The sequence below is a fragment of the Protopterus annectens genome, chromosome 7.part0, assembly GCF_019279795.1.
Source record: "Protopterus annectens isolate FY-2018-M chromosome 7.part0, PAN1.0, whole genome shotgun sequence".
In the NCBI taxonomy this organism is placed as follows: domain Eukaryota; kingdom Metazoa; phylum Chordata; order Ceratodontiformes; family Protopteridae; genus Protopterus; species Protopterus annectens.
Genome location: NC_056739.1, coordinates 1105730596 through 1105751049, shown reverse-complemented (window position 1 = coordinate 1105751049; position 20454 = coordinate 1105730596).

Here is a 20454-nt window from a genome sequence, read left to right as displayed (position 1 = left end):
TGGCATACCCTTTCAATACCCCATCATGGTTGCCCCTGTGAGACCATGCATTTTGCAGCAACAATACATGCACATGTATAGCATGCATTCAGGGTAGGTGTGTTAGATGTGTGCATGGAATATACCATCACCATTACATGTCCGGTGTGTTGGCATGCATCTACATAAGACATACTCAACAGCTACAGGCTGCTGCCTTGTTGTTACCCCGGAGGGACCTACATAAGAGGGTCAGAGATGCAGTGTCAGTGGCCACACCTGTGGCAGTGCTACAGGCTGGGTGCAGTACTACCATACATCAACAATACATTCCCAAATTACTACCACATCTGGACATCTGTTTATCACAGCAACACAATATATCTATGACATGTCAGATATGCATGATCTACTTGTATCACTGTGGATATTTACACAACAATGGTCTACTGATGTGCCCTATGTCCTTACCTGCATGCTCCTCAGCTGGTGTGTGGGTGACACCCACCTCCACGCAGGGGTCCAGTGGTTGTTAATGTTCCAGACAGGCAGGTGCCACGAGGCTGGCCAGGAGCTCCTCCACACGTGTCAGGGGAGGATGGATGGCATGGCTCCCCCTGTGGCAAGGTGATCCCCCCCAGACTGCAGCAGCATGCCGACGGGCATTGAGAAGCAGATCACTGCAATTATGCCGGACCTGCGGTTATGCAGGGCGACATCACTGACACTGTGGACTAAATCGTTCCACAGGGTAGTCTGCTCCTGCTGGTCATGGGCTGTCCTGCCAAAGAGAACCTGGTAGTGCTCTATCAGGTGGTTGATGATGACCTCATTTTCATCCGCTGAATACACAGGTAACCTGCTGTGTGACATCTTGCCTGAAAGACATAAAGATGGAAACAGGCCTGAGCAACTCATATGGCAAGGTTACCTAAGTTCATAATACACATCTCTGTCACCCCCCATCATGTCAGCTTCAACAGACTGTACACACAACTCATTAGGTATGGCTAAAGCTTAACTACTGCTTGGACAGATTGTGTATTGTACCACACATTCTGCTATGTGATTGTAACCACGTCCCCTGTGTGGACACTATCATTGCTGGCCTGTTACAGACTATTCACTTGCATGCTATTGTCAGGGCCACTATGGTTACATATATGCCAGTAGTATGTGGCTGCTCTGAGATTGCTGCACATCTGACAGTCTATGTTATTGGGGAGATCTATGTATGCTGTTGGACATGTACTGGGATTGTGTAGACTATTACTACCAACAAATGTTCTATAACAGTGACACAATAACATGTATATGTTCTATTGGTCAGCTGATCCACCTCTCCACACCCATCTGACCATGATACCTGGCCATATCACATGTGTGTGCCAATCTGAGGCCTCCTCGTGTACTGTTACAGCAATATCATCAGGTGGAATCACCCAGGGGATGTTGGCCCCCCCTCAGGGCACATACCAGCATGTTCCTGTCCCCTGAGCTCATGTCTAGGGTCTGTTCCATACCGGGCTCCACAGACACATGAGGGGTGTGCTACATCAGTCTGAGACACCCAGTACACATTCACACGGCCAACATACTCCTCCTGCTCAGCCTCCAGACTAGGCAACTTCAGGAAAGGACTGCTGTTGTGAGTGGCAGTTGGTGGGAGGCTTGTTCCCACTGTGCCCATATTGGGGACCATGGGGTGTCCACATCACAGACCACACACACCATCCATGGTGTTTACCACAACATGTGTCACATACCACCCCTGTAGGCTGTCCTCTATATCTACCAATCCTGACCACCTCCAGTGTGTATCTGCCATACTTCCCCGTATTCCCATTGCATACTTCACAGACGGGGCAATGCGGTACTAAGAAGGGACTAACATGTGACATTACCCATCCATTGTGCACACACTACCAGCTGTAGATATCTCTGTGTATTACTATGTGTGCTGCTGCCTTGCACATAGCACACATCACCATGGTAGTGATATATAGGGGACATGTATTTATATACATATATGTCTGTGTGTGTGTTTGTACATATGTAGACATGTGCATGTAGGTACATATATATATATATATATATATATATATATATATATATATATGTGTGTGTGTGTGTGTGTGTGTGTGTGTAGATATATGTGATGTTATATATATATATATATATATATATATATATATATATATATATATATATATATGCATATATATATGTCTACACATGGGTATATGTATATTTCTGGACATACATGCTGATATACATTTATCCTTCTATATTATATATGTGACATATGTACACATATGCATACCTATATGTGGGGTATATTCAGACATCAGCTCCACTATCTCACAACACCTTCCTGCACAGCTGCACTGTTCTGCCTTGCTACAAGACAGACAGGTGCCACATGTGGACATGGCCTGACATTAGTGGGGTATATGTGGGACCTGTTTGCAGGTAACCCTATTACACACCTATGGCAATCTGGAATGCTACATTGCAGATTCACCTGAGCATCCTGCCAGTGGTGGGCCGTGGCTCCCACAAGTCCATCATAATGGCATTACGTCCACCACCAGCTATTGGTCACGTCATATACATACTTCCCATTACACAACACATGCTATGATGGCTTACATCTTGTCTGTCAGTGCTGACCTGCACAGTTAACAGCTATGGCCCACTACCCACAGGGACAACCACTATTGTCCATAGCAGTTATTCAGTTGAACATCATCACAACAACGCCTGATGGTACATATAACTCATTCCACATCATCTATCCCATTATGATGGACCAGGTACTACATTCTAATACATGTAGATATACTTCACATACCTGTTGTGGGAATGATGTATTTATGAATGGCAGCTGCCTAAATCCTGCATTTTCAGCTGTTAGTTTACTGAGCTGTATTTTTTTCCTCTCTCTCTCTCAATGGATTGAGCCGCTTTGAGTAGATTGCAGCCTGGCTTTAGTGGGTGATGCACTTGATCAGGTGATGACCACTGCACCAATCAGTGTCCTACACTTGCTAACTGCATACAGCTTGCTGTGTAGTACTTCCAATTACCACTGTCATGGCAACCACCTACTATAAATCCCTACATCATGTGGGCGTGGTCCCTTTACCTTTCCTGTGTAATGGACATCTTTTCTGTGTGTGGGCATTAGTGTTACAGACAGCAGGTAGCAATACCTATTCCAGGAGAACCGGCACACTTAGGCCAGCTGCATATTTGTAGGAGGTTCCAGAACTACAGACAGAGTGTGAGTAGAGCTGTGTTATGCTTTGTATAGTACTGGTGTTACAGGGTGTGTGTGTATGTGTGTGTGTGTGTGTGTGTGTGTGTGTGTGTGTGTGTGTGTGTGTGTGTGTGTGTGTGTGTGTGTGTGTGTGTACATACTAGTTTACCTTGGAATGCAGTCTGTCTGCGTAGCTCTCAACTGTGGGCCTATCCTCTTGGTGGCCAAAGGTGTGCCTATCATGTTTTGTCTTTCCACCACACAGGTCCTGTGTCAGATATTTTACTGGCAGTGTGTGTGTTGTGTGCTATCAGTACATGGCTACATCCATTTATGTTTCTAACCTCAATTCCCTGGCTAAGGGTATGTTGCAAACTATCCTGTAACACCAGCAACTTGCTTAGTGTATGGCAACAATTGTCCACATATGAGCCTGTGTTCCAGCCTCTGTCCTCCACCTACATACCAAGCTTTGCACATATGACATGCTGTCAGGTGTTCTTCTGTAGTAGGCTGTGTGTATATCACACTGCCATTGCTGTCATCAGTCCACTGCTGTTGTATCCCCCACACATACGGTGGGGCTGGGGCCATATATGTGTGGGCTTCACCTACACAATTCATGTGTGCCCTTATGCACTCCAGAGGCCAGTGTATGTAACAGTGGTATATGGCCCTGTATTACTGAGTCTAGGGGGGATGCACCATAAATGACCTAGGTTGTTACAAAATGTGGGGGTATCAGGGGTGAGCTGCCTTAAGGTATCTGAATGTACAGTACCGTATGATTCACCTATATTTACATTATTCACATAAATTGGGTTAATGCAGACCTCCTGCCTCCTTCCATAAAGACTGTTCTGTTTGTCAGTGAGCTTGTGATGATGTCAGTTACGCCTTGTTATGTACCTGTTACATCCCATTTGGTCAACTGAAGTCTTTACCACCTAGTGATTTTGTACAGAATGTAGATAGAGGCTGCTGAACTATATATCTGCATTACATACTGTTGATTGTTTGGTATTCTGTGGCCCAGTTTGTCTATACTATTGTACAATTTGAAGGGCTTGGCCTGGACAGCAATAGTTGTGAACCTTTCCAGACTACTGTATTAGTATAACTGTTTCACAGTTGCATTACTCTGTTTATATGGATGTCAGTGTCTGAACAGCTATATGACATGGCATATAGAACTGTAATAGTACACAAATAAAGGTTTTCCATTTCTGCAAACCTGTGTGTGGTGTTTTTTCCTATGACCTTTCTGTGGGTATATGTTGCAGGCAAAAATTGTCATTTGTATGGGTGGCCCATACAGTGTCCAGTTGTTCAGGTGTGAACTGTTGAAAGCTTCCACATTTTACTTTTCCTATGGGAGCCAGACTGTACTGCATGATATGTTACCAATGCCAAACACACAACGGCCAGCAAATGAAGTCCCAAAAGTGTTTATTAGACAAAATCACATAGGATAAAAATATCCCAAACTCCAAACCGGTTTCGGTTATCCCTTCTTCAGTGGAGCATATAAATTATACAGAGAGTCACCACGAAAAAAACACATGATACTATAAATAGTATCTGTTGGTCCAAGACCAACCAATCAGAGTATAATATTATGGTCTAATAAGACCTTAAGCACCAAAAGGTTACATATATGCATTCAAAAATGAAAAAAATAATAAAATAAAAATAAAAATACAGACAACATAGAAAAAACATAATCAAAGTTAAGCAACCTACACACATGGTTGGCCGTGCAAAGCTCTACGTGAGAGGTTTGGTGTGGTCGTATGTTACCAATGCCAGCCTGACATCATACAGGTGGGTTGTAGTACTGTTAATATCTTGTGCCCTGTCATGTCAGGTCCTGGTTATGGGATCTGTAACACATGGTAGTGTATTGCAGGGCGGACATGTTTGGCTGTGGGGAGGGGGTATGGCTATTTGTACAAGACGTATATTGTTTGGGGCCTCTCAACCCCATTAACGGTGCATGTGGACATATTTGTATTTGTTAATCTACCATTGCTATCTACAGATGTGTGGCCATATATACCTCTCTCTCTCTCTCTCTCTCTATGTATATATATATATATATATATATATATATATATATATATTTATCTGCTTACACATATATATATATATATATATATATATATATATATATATATATATATTAAAAAAAACTATGTCCGTATATACCTACATAGATATATATCTGCGTACATATATGTAACTTGCTGCGTATATCCTCCCCGTGGCTGGGTAGCATTCGAAAGACATGCATGCGTAAATGGGTGTGCCTTCATTGAAGGTTGTGCATCGAGCTGGCACCTTGGCATTTCGTAAAAATCTACTGCCAATCATTAGCGGACAGGAGTTCCGCTGTGGCAACCCCTTACCAGGAAAAGCCGAAAGACAAACAACATAGGTGTAGACATATATGTTGATGTAGGCATTTGTATGTATATATGTTCATATATATTTATATATATATATATATATATGTATATATTTCTAAATATTTATATATAAATATATATATATTATATATATATATATATATATATATATATATATATATATATATATATATACATACACATATATAGATATGTTGTACCTGTTTAGATATTAATATATTTACACACACACATACATCTAGATGTTGGTATACATTCTCTGTACTGTTGTATGACTGGGCTGGATGTTATGTTTCTGAAAACATCAGATTTATGTATAGCTGGCATGGCTTATTGATAAATCACTTTGTCTATGGTGTGCAGGGTCCTGGGTTAGAGCCTTGCAGAGGTTGTTTATTTTGTTGCTGGGAAGAACGTGGTCCATTGGATACAGAGTGATTAAGCCACTTTAAAGCAGTTGTAAGTGGGTTTGTGCGTGTTTGCACGGAGGTAAGCACTGCTAACTTCCGGTTACAGTTTCTTATACTCAGTTAGCTTTTAAATTGCTTAACCTGTGTAGGCATTGCTTACCCCGCACGAACAGGCTTAAACCCGCTTATTGCTGCTTAAAAGTGCTGACTCCCACTTACCCCCGTGCTAATTTCTTTAAAAGAAAAGAAAAAGGGGTTGATAGGAAAGTTGTGAATAAAGGGGCACAAAGAGGGAAAAACAGTAGGGAAAATAACTAGGGATGTGCAAGAAGGGTGTAGGGGAGGTCCATAGCTGCCCATTTCTTCTACAGCAACAGCTGTGCATATACACTGAATTTGGATGTAGATTTGGACACTCAAACCCCTGGGAGAGGGGTGAGGACAACAATAATAAGTTGTGATGCCAATTAGACCAGATTACACGTGTCCAGTGGACACGTGTGCGAAATGGACAGCTATGTATGGGGCGAGATGTTTTTGTGGGAACAGATTGCCCTTTTTTTTTCAGGTGAGTGTGGGATGTTGGGGAGGGGTAGTAGCTATATTTAAGGAGGTAGGTTAGGTAGGTTAACAGACAAGACACACAAGGCGCATACAGGGGTGGTATGTGGCACATGTGGGGGGTAGACACCTTGATGGGGAGGTGTGTTGGGATATCGGAAGCCCACAACCTCCCTAGTGGTAACAGTGGGACTGAGGTCCCCACCCATGAGCAGTCACCACTGCACCTTCACCGCCCCGAAGGTGGCTATGCTGGGGGCTGAGCCGCAGAGCCAGGCTGACTCTCTAATCATGACATGTGGCCCTCAAGCTGGCATAGAAGATCAGCGACCTGCTCATCGATCACTCTATGCAGCACAACCCCGACCTGGCGATGGGTGACAAGTGCCTGTCTGCACCCACTACCAGGGGGGCGAGCCCCATCCCCTGAGGTGGTTCCACCTGACGGTGGTGCAGGACCAACCGACAGGGAGGTGCAGGGTTGGTCCCCAGACATGCTGGTGCCCGGTGCCTCTGCCAGCTGAGGTGGGACAGGTGGGTCCATTGGGACCGGTCTTCCCAAGTGTGCTATAGTGTTTAGATTTCAACATCATATATGGGTTAGTAATAGTCAACACATTCCAGGGTTAGGTATAACAGCATGCATAGATATTCCCATTAACCCAGACACCAGATACAGAACAGCTGCATTAGCAAACAAAACACATGCATATATGGGACCACAGTGATAATAATAACAACAGCAAGCATGTACGTTGATGGCACCATGCCAACAATGTTGGAATAATTCAATCTGGCACATGCATGGGAACCATTAAAATATTTATCAAATAATTGCACATTATCAGAGTCAGTATGTACCAGTTGGGGCAGGTATAGGTTCATAGGTTCATAGGTAGGTACTAGGCTATTGGGCCTAGGGCCTATATAAGCCTAGCCAAGGGTACCCTGGCTTTCACCACCCAAGAAAAAATATTTTCCTGTGCCACTTTCAAGCAGAGCCACAGAAGTGATCCCCAGGGTGAATTTCCTATCTCCCATCCAATCATCAAGATTTTTCTTGAAGAGTGCTAATGAGGAGCTTTGTTTGGTATAGATAGGTAGTTTGTTCCAGAGTATGGGAAGTCTCTGGGACAGGGATCTATCCCTCCAGCATGTTCTGGTTATTGTGGTAACAAGGTTTAGGTCCCTAGAGCGTGTAGCTCGTAGGGATTGGGATTTCTTTAAGTGGAGCATGTATAAAAGCTCTGGGTTTGACATAGCTTTGGGTGTTAGGCACAGATCGCCTCTGAGTAGGCGATATGCAATGGAGTAAAGCTGCAGTTTTTTGAGACGGTCTGCGTAGAGCATCTGTTTGAGGCTGGTAATCCTCTTTGTGAGGTATTTCTGTGGCCTTTCCAGTTGTTGTAGATGTATTGTTGGAGATAAGGTGGGGAGGTAAGAAAGATGTCAATTAACAAGTAGTATATTCCTCTACTCTACATTACTTTCCTAGTCAGTGCTGTTATCTGTACCTTACACATCCTACTACACTACCCTATGGACCTATATTGGACACTGATATGGCTGTCAACATCATTACACATGAACCTGTTTTACCTGCAGTATACACCTCTTACCTTGTATACCTGTGGAGGAAATGTTTGTTAACACTGACTAACTTTTTGTACACTTACGGATTCCAGGTTGATGTTTTGCACTATGCTATCCAACTCTTTCTGCACAGACTCTGGCCATGTGTTGATCACATGCTGGTGTGCCTGGACATATCTAGAATATTGCCCTCTTCCACATTTAGTGACCTGACACACACATATACATGCTTTCCTACACAGTTATATTATGTAGCACAAACAGCAGTGGTGGTGCTGTGATAGCGTTGTCACCTCACAGTAAGACATTGTAGATTCTCTGCTAGAGCATCTTCTGTGTGGAGACATGCGTGAATGGGTGTACCTTTGTTGAAGGTTGTGTGTCAGGGCTGGCAACTCGGCACGTAAAAATCTACTGCCAATCATTAGCGGAACGGAGTTTGCTGTGGTGACCCCTAACTGGGAAAAGCCGAAAGACACAACAAGTGTGGGCAACAGTGACCAGTGATACTTTATTATTCAGAGAAACTGCAAAACTCACAATCCCCTACAATACCAGGGTGGATGGTACCAGTACAAGTTATATTGGTCTGTATTTCTCAGCACAGTGTTCGTATTCAACATACCTGTGGGAGCAATGTTTGTTAGCACTACCTGACTGTTGCCACACAAGGTCCCAGATTACACATTAGTATTATGCACATACATCTCACTCTGTTACTGTACACACTCTGGTCACAGCTTGGCAACATGGGAGTGTAGATAGGCCATCCTTGAAATATTACTCTCCTAACAGTTTAGGGGGTTGCTACAGTGACAGGTGTGTTCTCATGATGGTTGACAATCACTTGTATTCCCTGTTTGCTGGCTACACATATAGGATCATCTCACAGACTTACCAGGGGAACGGGGACAGGCAGCAGATATGGGCACATATACTGGACATTCTGGCCTCATGTGTACAGTTGTAAGGTATGAATCTGTATGCAGTCTAATTCCACTCCCAGGGTTCAGATCATGGCTGTGTCTGCTACAACTTAAACACTGCCCATCGCAGTTGTGTCTGCTATATTGATATTGCTGTATATCTCCAATATGCTTTCTGTCTTATTAATCCCCTGTGCTTATGCATTCTGACCTTGTATAACAACACTCTTATACAGAATTCCTGGACAGTTATATGTTGTAGGACAGTGTGGGTGACAGTGATGTGTAATACCTCATTATTCAGAGCAACTGCATATCATTCTTGTATTTCTGGGCACAGTGTTGGTATCTGATTGACCTGGGGGAGGAATGTTTATTAGCACTACCTGAATGTTCCCACACACAGTACCAGGTTCCACATTACTATTATGCACATACATATCACTCTGTTATGTACACACTCTGACCACAGCTTAACAAGTCGGGGTGTAAATAGGACATACGTGGCTTCTTAGTCACATAAGGCATTGGGGAGTTACTAGTGTACCAGGTTTGTTGTCATAGATGTGTGTCAATAAGTTGTATTTCCTATTTGCTGCCTATGTGTCTGGGATCATCCTACTGATATCTCAGGGGGACAGGTTGATAGGCATTAGATATGGGCCATTTTAATAGACATTCTGGACAACTCAGAGGCTCTGAGTAAAAATTTACCTAAACAGCAGAGGCTTCCAAAGCAGACACCCAAACAACTGCTACCTCAAGACACCCCACAAGCAACACATAAACCATAAAATCAGTGTGCAAAGCAGTCACAGCCCTTAAGGCCAAATACAACACCAAACATACTTGTCATAGGTGACTACATAGTCAGACACACTGATGTCCCACTCACCAGGCTGAACAAGGAGAGGGTCACAGTAAGCTGCCTATCGGGCGCTAGAATCCGCCACATAACACAAGCACTCGGGTCACTCCACGGCAAGTACAAATATGACACAGTCATTGTCCATGCTGGTGTGAACCACCTGAGACGTACCTCCCTGGACTACATGAAAAGAGACATAGAGGAGCTCTCTGATTATGTAGCCCAGGCAGGTATGACCCTGACCCTGAGCAGTATCCTTCCTTCACCAAGAATGATGCCACAATATAGTGACAAGATGATCAGCTTTAACAATTGGCTTAATGTCTGGTGTCATTCAAAGGGGATCCAGTGTCTGTCTGCCTGGGATGACATGCTTGACAAGCCACGCTGCTTGAGGGATGGCTTGCACCTGTCACCCTGGGATTCGGATATTGGCTAAGGCTCTTGCCACCCCATAGTGCCTTTTTGGCAAGGCTCAAATTCTAAACCTACTACCCTAGAAAAAAAAATGGGAAGAAACTGAGGGTAATGCTGCTCAATGCCAGAAGTCTAAATCTCAAAATGCACGCACTCGAGGCCCTTCTCAGTATGGAGAACATCGATGTCTGTGCTGTAACTGAAACCTGGTTCAAGGCTCCTGAGAGCACCCCGGCACTATTAGGTTTTACCTCATATCATGCGTTCGCCCCAAAACCCAGACCACACCACAAAAGGAGGGTGTATCCATATTCATAAAGGATACCCACACCTCCAGGTTGGTGGCAACGCACGAAGCTTCGGAAACCATCCAGGTGCAACTAACCATAGGCAAAACTTCTCTACAAATTGTAGCATGCTACAGGACACCCTCTCAAACTCAGGAACCCCACACAGCCTTCCTGAAGACACTGGAGGGTATAAATGTATCTCCAAACACCATCATATTGGGTGACTTCAACTACCCGAATATAGACTGGGAACATTACTCAAGCCCTAACTTTCTAGCCCAACGGTTCCTGGAGTTCATAAATTCATATGCCATGGAACAGTTAGTCACTGTTCACACGAGAGGAGAAAATATACTAGATCTCATTATCACAAACATGGGGACAAAATGCTCCATACCGGAAGTATATACTTCATTGGTGAGATCTGATCATAAACTAATCTCACTGGAAATCCACATCCCGCCCCCACCCCAAACCAAAAAGACCACAGTGAAGAACTTCTCTAAAGCAAACTTCACACTACTCAAGACTGGTGTGGTATCCTTCAAGGCCCCTGAGCCAGTGGAAACCACAACCCAAGCTGTGGAAGCCCTTACAAATGCCTTCTATGAACACCTCCAGGACTGCATGGATCAGGCAATCCCAAATAAAACCAAGACTCTTTCCACAAAGGGCAAACATCCAGTCTGGTGGACCCCACCCATTAACAAACTTTACAATAAGAGGAGAAAGCTATTACATGATAGAACAAAATCCATAAAAGGGAAGTCACCCTGATCATTATTAGTAAAAAATATGAGAAATCATAAAATCAAATAAGGCAAATTTTGAGAGAAAAATTGCCATGGATTCAAAGGACAATCATAAGGCCTTTTTCAGCTATGTTAGGAACCTGGGTGGAAACTCCCAGATATGCTCAGAATTAGTCCGAAATGATACAAAAATCACTGAACCCACAGACATTGCCAACATACTGGCAGACAGGTTCAGTGCAAACTTCACCCACGCTCCCCTAAAGGAGAGATAACTATCCCAGCAGTGTAGCCTCCCAGACATCTCAAATGCGCAGGTGAAAGCTGCTCTCTCTAAAGCTAAAAACACAGCATCAATGGGACCGGATGGTGTCCCCGGCTGTGTGCTACATGAGCTAAATGAGGAATTAAACCCGCACATAAGGCAGCTGTTTAATCTCAGCCTTACCACAGGATACGTGCCCAAGGAGTGGCGTACGGCAACTGTGGTCCCACTCCACAAAGGCAGTGCCTCTACGGACCCCAGTAATTACTGCCCCATAAGCTTAACAAGTCTAGTCTGCAAAGCTATGGAGAGGATCATAATGGAGCTCATAAACAAAGATATAGGGGACTTGCAGACATTGGACCCGACCCAGTTTGGCTTCGTCAAGGGCAGATCATGCCTTTTGAACTTGGTCGACTTCTTCGAAACAGTCACCAAGGCCATTGATGAGGGAAAGGCAGTCCATACAGCCTACCTTGACCTTGCAAAGGCTTTCGACACAATACCCCACTCGGGTATTGAAGAAAAACTTACCAGCTTAAATGTAAACCCATATGTCACAAGATGGGTTGCAAACTGGCTTAAGGACAGAACCCACAGTGTTAGAGTTGCTGGCACGATGTCAGACTCCAAGCCGGTCACAAGTGGTGTCCCACAGGGCTCGGTCCTTGGCCCCCTATTGTTCGGCATCTACTTCTCAGAAGTACAGGCCAACATGGGAGGACTTTGGCTGACAAAGTTTGCAGACGACTGCAAACTGGGCGCCATAGTGGAAAGTTCATCGGACATGGATATCCTTCAGAAGGGACTCACGGAAACAGATAGCTGGTGCCAGAGCCATGGCCTGAAGTTAAATGCCAAAAAATGTATAGTCATACCCTTCGGGAAAAACAAGGTAACCCCAAGCTACCATATAGGTGGCAATCCACTAAGCACAGAAGAGGTTATCAGGGACCTGGGGACCCAGGTTGACAGTGACCTTTCTTTTGACACTCACGTTGCTAAAGTGGTTAGAAAGACCTTCTACATTGCCCACCTGATCATGAAGGGATTCACATCCAGATCTAGTGAGGTCATTGTTCCCCTGTACTCTTCACTTATCAGACCAATGATCGAGTACAATGCCCCACTCGGGATGTATCTCACCCAACATCTGCAGCAATTGGAGAGACCCCAAAAGTTCCTCACCAAAAGGATAAAGGGACTCCAAAATCTGTCATATGCTGCCAGACTGAAGAAACTCCAGCTCTATTCAGTCGCATACCGTCTGCTCAGAGGTGACATGTGCTTGAGATACAAGGCCATGTCCAACCCGGAATTAATGGACATGCTCCACCTCAAAAAATCCAAATCCACCAAAACCACTAGAGCAAGCGACTTAAACCTTAGCACGGATATAAATAGGACGTGCTGGAGGGATAGATTTATCACTCAGAGACTCCCTATGCTGTGGAATAAAATCCCGGTCCATGTGAGGCAGAGCACCTCGCTGGCTCTGTTCAAGAGAAATCTTGACCTGTGGATGGGAGATCGTAAGTTTACCCTGGGAATCATCTCTGTGTCACTGCTGGGCAGAGGCACAACAAACTAATGGGCACAGTATTTTTTCATATAAGGGGTTGCGTAAGCCACAAAACTTTGGGCTAGGCTTATAAATGCCTTAGGGCAGATAGCCTAGTATAAACCTATGAACCTATGAACCTATATCTGTACAGTTGTGGGGTATGATTCTGTATGCAGACTACTACCACTGGCAGGATTCGAACTGTGGCTGCGTGTGCTAAAATACAACAGTTGACATCTCAATTGCATGTGCTATTCAGTTTTTGTTGTTTGCATTTTCCCTGTTTACTGTCTATGTGTCTCTCAGTTGTACTAAATGGCCTCTGGGGATTACATCTGTCATACACAGGCATTCCTACACATTCAATTTATGGTGCATGGTGTGGGTAACAGTGATTAATACTACAGTACTATTTCATGATTGCAAATCTACATTACCATATGATACCAGAAAATACACATGCAGTCCAGCGGTTAGACCTGTTTTGTCAGGATATTACACTTGAGAGATGAGAAATCTTAGGAGAAGGGTATGGAAATGAGGTTTAGTGGTCTAGGGTGCAGGATAGGCAGCTGGGGAATAGCAAACAGGCTGCATTTTGATAGCTTGCCTATCCCAGAGGACAGGGAGGGGCTCTATTTGGCACTGGAAGTACAATTAAAGAAAAGAAGGCCACTAAAAATGAAGTGTCAGACACCCATAGGATTCTGTAACTGATACTACACATCATGTGCATGAAGGTAGATTGGTGGAGAGAAGAAGGGCAAGATGAGGGGAAGGGCATGATAAAAAAGAAATCGTCATGGCAGCAGAACAACACTGCAGTTGGGTACCATGATCTCCTCTTCAGCCCTGGTCATTGGATCCAGGGGAAAAAGTCAGTTTCAGGTACCTGACAACTGAAGTAGGTTACTAGGAGCAGCTGATGTCAGCTGTCAAGAGGGAGCAAAACATTTAAATAAATAAAAATGTTGCATGATTCAGAGCTTTACTCCCACTTAAATAGTACCAAACAAAAATAAATAATGATTACAGAACCTGTAATACACTTCCAAAATAAAGTTTATTTCCACTTGAACCTTAGCATTTTACTTTTTGATCCCATGTTAGTTGACCTGGTATATGCGACACGTGGGAGGTATTTAGGGAGTGTGCTTACATCAAGTTATTTTAGAAGGTCTTCATATTCTATACCTACCAGTTTCTTTCTCCACATCGGTACATTTGTCACCTCACGGCAAAAGGTTTTCCAGTTCAATTCTTGGATGGGGTGTCCTCTGTGTGCAGTATGCATGCCCTCCCTATGTTCATGTGGGTTTCCTCCAGGTGCTGTGGTTTCCTCCTACATTCCAAAGACATGCAGTAGGTGGATTGGACACTCTAAATTGGCCATAGGTGAGAGTGTGCATGCGAGTGTGTGGTAAAAAACAACAGTGGCTGGGATAGCCACCCGGCGGCGTGAACCTTGGCTCTAGATGATTGTTACTGTTGAAATAATTCCCGAACCCTATGTATAAAAAATGGGACAAGGGGTTGTGGATGGATGAGTACATTTCCTTGTAGAGGTTATTCTTTTTTTTTATGATTGCTCCATCTTTTCAGAAACTTTGTAATGCAAAATTTGCTACCATTGTTTTTATACATTGGACTGAAGGAGTTGTTCATACCATTTTGTGCTACAGCAGTCTCTGCCATGCTGGTGAAACTAAGCGGAAATTTAGAACCAGGCTACAGGGGCACATTGGAGACATTAGAAATGGATGTGATACAAGTCTCTCTGATAGCCATTTTAATGTTAAACATATGGGCTAGCCTTTATATAATACAGTTAATACTTCAAGAAAAAGTCCTTCCTCCCTCTAGTGGTTGTAAGACCCTGAAGCTTTTATAATGTTATAAGGGAAGTTTATTTATCCCTTGTTGGTCTTAGTCTTGAGTGTAATTAAGAGTTGTTAATTACATAATTTTCTGTATTTTTATACTGGGTTTCCTTTAATTATCTGTTATTTTGCATTATTTAAGCTCTGTGAATTCTTAATTTGTTTTATCCTTCCTGGAAGACTTGTTCATAGGTAGGTACTAGGCTATTGGCCCAAGGGCCTAAGTAAGCCTAGCCAACAAGGTTCCCTGACTTACGCCACCCAAAAAAGTTAATGTCCTGTGCCCCTGTCGAGCAGAGCCACAGAAGTGATCCCCAGGGTGTATTTCTATTTCTCATCCACTCAAGATTTTTCTTGAAGAGTGCTAATGAGGAACTTTGCTTGACATAGATGGGTAGCTTGTTCCAGAGTATAGGAAGTCTCTGGGACAAGAATCTATCCCTCCTGCATGTCCTGTTTATTGTGGTGACAAGGTTTAGGTTCGTAGAGTGTGTAGCTCGGAGGGATTGGGATTTCTTTAGGTGTAGCATGTCCAACAGCTCTGGGTTTAACATAGCTTTATATGTTAGGCAGAGATCTCCTTAGAGTAGGTGATATGCTACAGAGTAATGCTGGAGTTTTTTGAGATGGTCAGTGTAGGTTATCTGTTTGAGGCCAGTAATCCTCTTTGTGAGGTACTTCTGCGACCTTTCCAGCTGCTGCAGATGTCTTGTGAGGTACATTCCAAAAGGGGCATTGTACTCTATAATGGGTCTAATGAGTGCTGAGTAGAGGGGAACAATGACCTCTTTTTTTCCTGGATGAGAACCCTTTTGTGATGAGGAGTGCCACATAGAAAGATTTCCTGACTACTGTGGTGATGTGATTATCAGAAGAGAGACTACTGTCCACCTGGGTCCCAAGGTCTCTTATCACACATTCAGCAGTAGACTGCCGTTTATGTGGTAGTTCATGGGTACAGAGTTTTTACCAAAGGGGATGACAATGCACTTTTTGGCATTGAGCTTGAGGCCATGCCTCTGACGCCAGGCATCTGTCTCAGTGAGGCCCTTCTGTAGAATGGCCACATCATTTGGGAACTCGACTATGGCTCTTAGTTTGCAGTCATCTGTGAACTTCATTGGCCAGAGGCCTTCTGTGTTAGCCTGTACTTCAGAGAAGTGGATATCAAACAGGAGAGGTCCCAGGACTGAACCCTGTGGTACTCCACTTGTCACTGGTTTTTAAGTCAGATTTGGAGTCTGCAACTTTTACACTGTGGGTTCTGTCAGTGAGCCAGTTGGCAACCCATCTTGTGAAGTAGGGATTTATACCTAGCTTAATGAGTTTAGCGATAATTTCAGAATGGGGGATGGTGTTGAAAGCCTTGGCGAGGTCAAGATAGGCTGTGTGAACCACCTTACCCTCGTCTACGGCTTTGGTGACTGCCTCAAAGAAGTCAATCCGGTTCAGAAGGCATGATCTGCCTTTCACAAACCTGAACTGGGTGGGGTCCAGAGTTTGGAGGTTACCAATGTCTTTGTTTATGAGTTCCATGATGATACATTCCATGGCCTTGCAGACCAGGCTCGTCAGGCTAATAGGGCAATAGTTCCCAGGATCATTGGTGGATCCCCCTTTGTGGAGTGGGACAACTGTTGCTGTGCACCATTCAGTGGGCACAAAGCCTGATGTGAGACTATGATTGAACATGGTGCTTAGGTGGGGAGCCAGTTTGTTCTGACGTTCATGTAAAATGCAGCCTGGGATGTTGTCCGGTTCCATGGATGCTGTGTTTTTGGTTTTAGAGAGTGCAGCTTTTACCTGCATAGATGTAATTACAGGGACTCTGCATTCTTCCTGTATAGATATGGGCCCTTTAGGGGGTGAGAGGGGAACCTATCTGCCAGGATGCTGGCAATTTTCAGTTGGTTCTGTAATTTTCGTGCCGTTGTGCTGTAACTCAGAGCAGATCTGGGTGTTGCCATTGAGATTCTTGACATAGCTATAGAATGCTTTGTGGTTGCCCTTAAAATCAGTCGTGATTTTGTTTTCTTAGCTAGCTTTGGAAGATCTTATAAGGGATCTCAGCTTCTTACTGAGGCTGGCCAGGGAGCTCTGCCACTCATGGGATTTTACTCTCTTTTACAACAGTTTCTTCCTTCTGTTGTAGAGTTTATTTATGGCAGGGGACTACCAGATTGGCTTCATTTTTTGGAGGATAGCGTCTTGGTTCTGTTTGGGATAGCACAATCCATGCACTCATGTAAGTGCTTCTAGAGTGCATTTATGTAGGATTCAGCAGTCGTAACTGTATTGTCCATCTGCATGGGTGTCATGAAGTTCGCCATTTCTGTCTTAAGAAACATGAAGTTGGCTTTGGAGAAATTTTTTACCGTGGTTTCCTTAATGGTGGATGGGGGCGGGATGTGGATATCTAGGGTGATTAGCTTATGGTCGGATCTGACCAACGAGGAGTTGACTTCAGGTGTGGAACACCATCACTCATGTTGGTAATGACTAGGTCTAGGATATTGTTGCCCCTGGTGGGGGTGTGGATAAGTTGATCCAGGGCATTGGAATTTATGAATTCCAGAAAGCGTTGAGCGAAAGAGTTGGTACATGAGTAGTTTTACAGTTAATGGTGGGGTAGTTGAAATCGCCCATTATTAGGGTGTTTGGTTGAACCCTAATATTTTCCAGTATATCAAGAAAAGAGGAGTGGGAATGGGCATGGTGGGGGATCTGTAGCAAGCTACAATTTGGATTGCAGTTTTGCCCAGAGTTAGTTGCACTTGGATACACTCGAATGCCATTATGCTGCGCAACTAGCCTGGAGGTGTGGCTATCCTTAATGAATATGGACACACCTCTGTCTTTGGTGTTCCGGTCCAGGTTAGATGGCCGAAAAGTGTGGTATGAGTTATAGCCTGGTAATGCAGGGGTGCTCTCTAGAGACTTGAACCAGGTCTCAGTCACTGCACAGATAACAGTGTTCTCCATTTTAAGGAGTGCCTCGAGGGAGTGCATTTTGATATTTAGACTTCTAGCATTGAGTAGCATTACCCTCAGTTTTTGCTTGTCTGTTCCTGTTACAGTGGTGAATTTGTCATTTGAACCTTGCCTAAAAAAGGCACTATAGGGGCGGCAAGACACTTAGCCAGTATCTGGAATCCCAAGGGCGACAGCTGCAGGCCATCTCTGGCAAAGCATCGTGGTCTGTCGACCATGTCATCCCAGGCAGACAGATACTGGACCCCTTAGAATGACACCAGAAGCTTAGCCAATTGTTGAAGTCAATCATTTTGTCCTTGTACTGCGGTATCATTCTGGGCAATAGCAGGATGCTACTCAGGGCTAGGGTCATACCTACCATGGCTGCAAGATCAGAGAGCTCCTCCATGTCTCTTTTCATGTAGTCCAGGGAGGTACATCTCAGGTCATTCACACCAGCATGGACAATGACAGTGTCATATTTGTACTTGTTGTGGAGTGACCTGAGTGCATGGGTTATGTGGTTGGTAGATCCTGGCACCTGACAGGCAGCTGACAGTAACCTTCTCCTTGTTTAGCCTGGTGAGTGGGACATCAGAGTCACCTATGACTAGTGTGTTGGATACATTGTTTTGCCTTATTGGCTGTGGTTTATTGGCACACTGAGTCTGTGGGCTATGTGTCATTTGGGTTGTGTTGGGGGTTGGAGGTTGCTTGCATTTTTGCTTTGGAGGTCTCTGTTGCTTGAGCAGATTATTATTGAGAGCCTCTGTGAATGTTTTTGTGTTTCTATGTGTGGATTTTGGTGGTGTAGTTTAGTGGGACTATGTGATGAGTGTGGTGTGGTGCAAGTGTTTACCTTCTCCTCCTGACTGTCAAGTTCAGTCTTGGTTGGAGAGAGCTTTACCTCCAGTTTGGCTAGATAAATGCATCTCTCACAGGTTATGGTGTTGGGTGGTAGGAGGAGAGGATTGTCTGTGTACATGAGGCAATTGCTACATTGCCCCAAGATGCCCAGATTCATCAGATAGACAGGAGAGAACACTGGGAGCTGACCCTTGGACATGACATGCCTGAATAAAAAAATACTTTCCTCTAGACAAGTGATGAAAGTGAGTATAAGAGCTGTTTTTCTCTAAGCAAGTGAGGAAAGTAAGTACAAAAACTGTTTTCCTCTAGGTAATGAGGAAGTTCGATTGCTGTAGTAATTTGTAGCTTATTTAGTGATAACAAGTTCTGAACAAGTGCTGAGCACGAATAAGCAAATTCAAGTGCTAAAACTAAGAATCTGTACCTGGATCTTGTAGTAGATAGGCTACCTAGTGCTTACCATTCCCACTGATAAGCTAGCAGGCTTCCCTCCAACACAGAAAGGCTTGGGGGCTCAGAAACTTACAAACAGTCCTGGATACAGTAAATCTGTATCTGCACTAGACTAGAAAAAGTAAAGGTGGGAAACAAGCGCAAACGCAGGCTTTTAAACCAGAAATTTGAAAGAGATGGAAAAACTGCCCAAATTTGAAAGAGATGGAAAAACTGCCCAAACGGCCAATAAACTATAATTTCTGGGCCAGAAACCACTCTTGTGGTAGATAGGATACCTAGTGCTTACCACTTCCACTGATAAGCTACACAGCTTCCCTCCAACACAGAAAGGCTTTGGGGGCTCAGAAGCTTACAAACAATCCTGGTTACAGCAAATCTGATTCTGGGCTAGACTAGTTACAGGAAAGGCAGGAAACAAACTTAGAATTTTTTTATTTATTTTTTTTTTTGGAAAGTGGGAAGGGAGAAAGGAGAAACAGAAGATAAGTCAAAATTAAGGACATAAGTGGCTTGCCCTTCACAAATGTTTTCTCTGTATTAGGTAGAATGAACTAGTGACACTAGATTGGAATAGAGCTGAGACACAAAGGGAAATATAGGGTTATATCTTGGACATCTGTTGTCATTTTTATAATTTCCTCCCACTTTGTTTTTGTGACATGATTTTTCATCTCACACAACTGCAAGGACTGCCTTTAATTCAAAATTAGTAGTGAATTCATAGATTTGGTAGTGAAGGTGAGAGCCATAGAGAGATGATGGTTATGATACAAAATTAATCACCTTATTTAAAGGAAAACTCCACCAAATGATGTTTTTCTCACCATAAAGTGTTTTCCTTCACTTCAATCAAATCCTAGAGTGTCACATACAAAGAAAACAGGATTTATGAATAGTTAAATTTGCTTTATGGCTAAAGGTGTTCTGTGCTGGCTTTGTGTCAAATTTCATATTCTTTC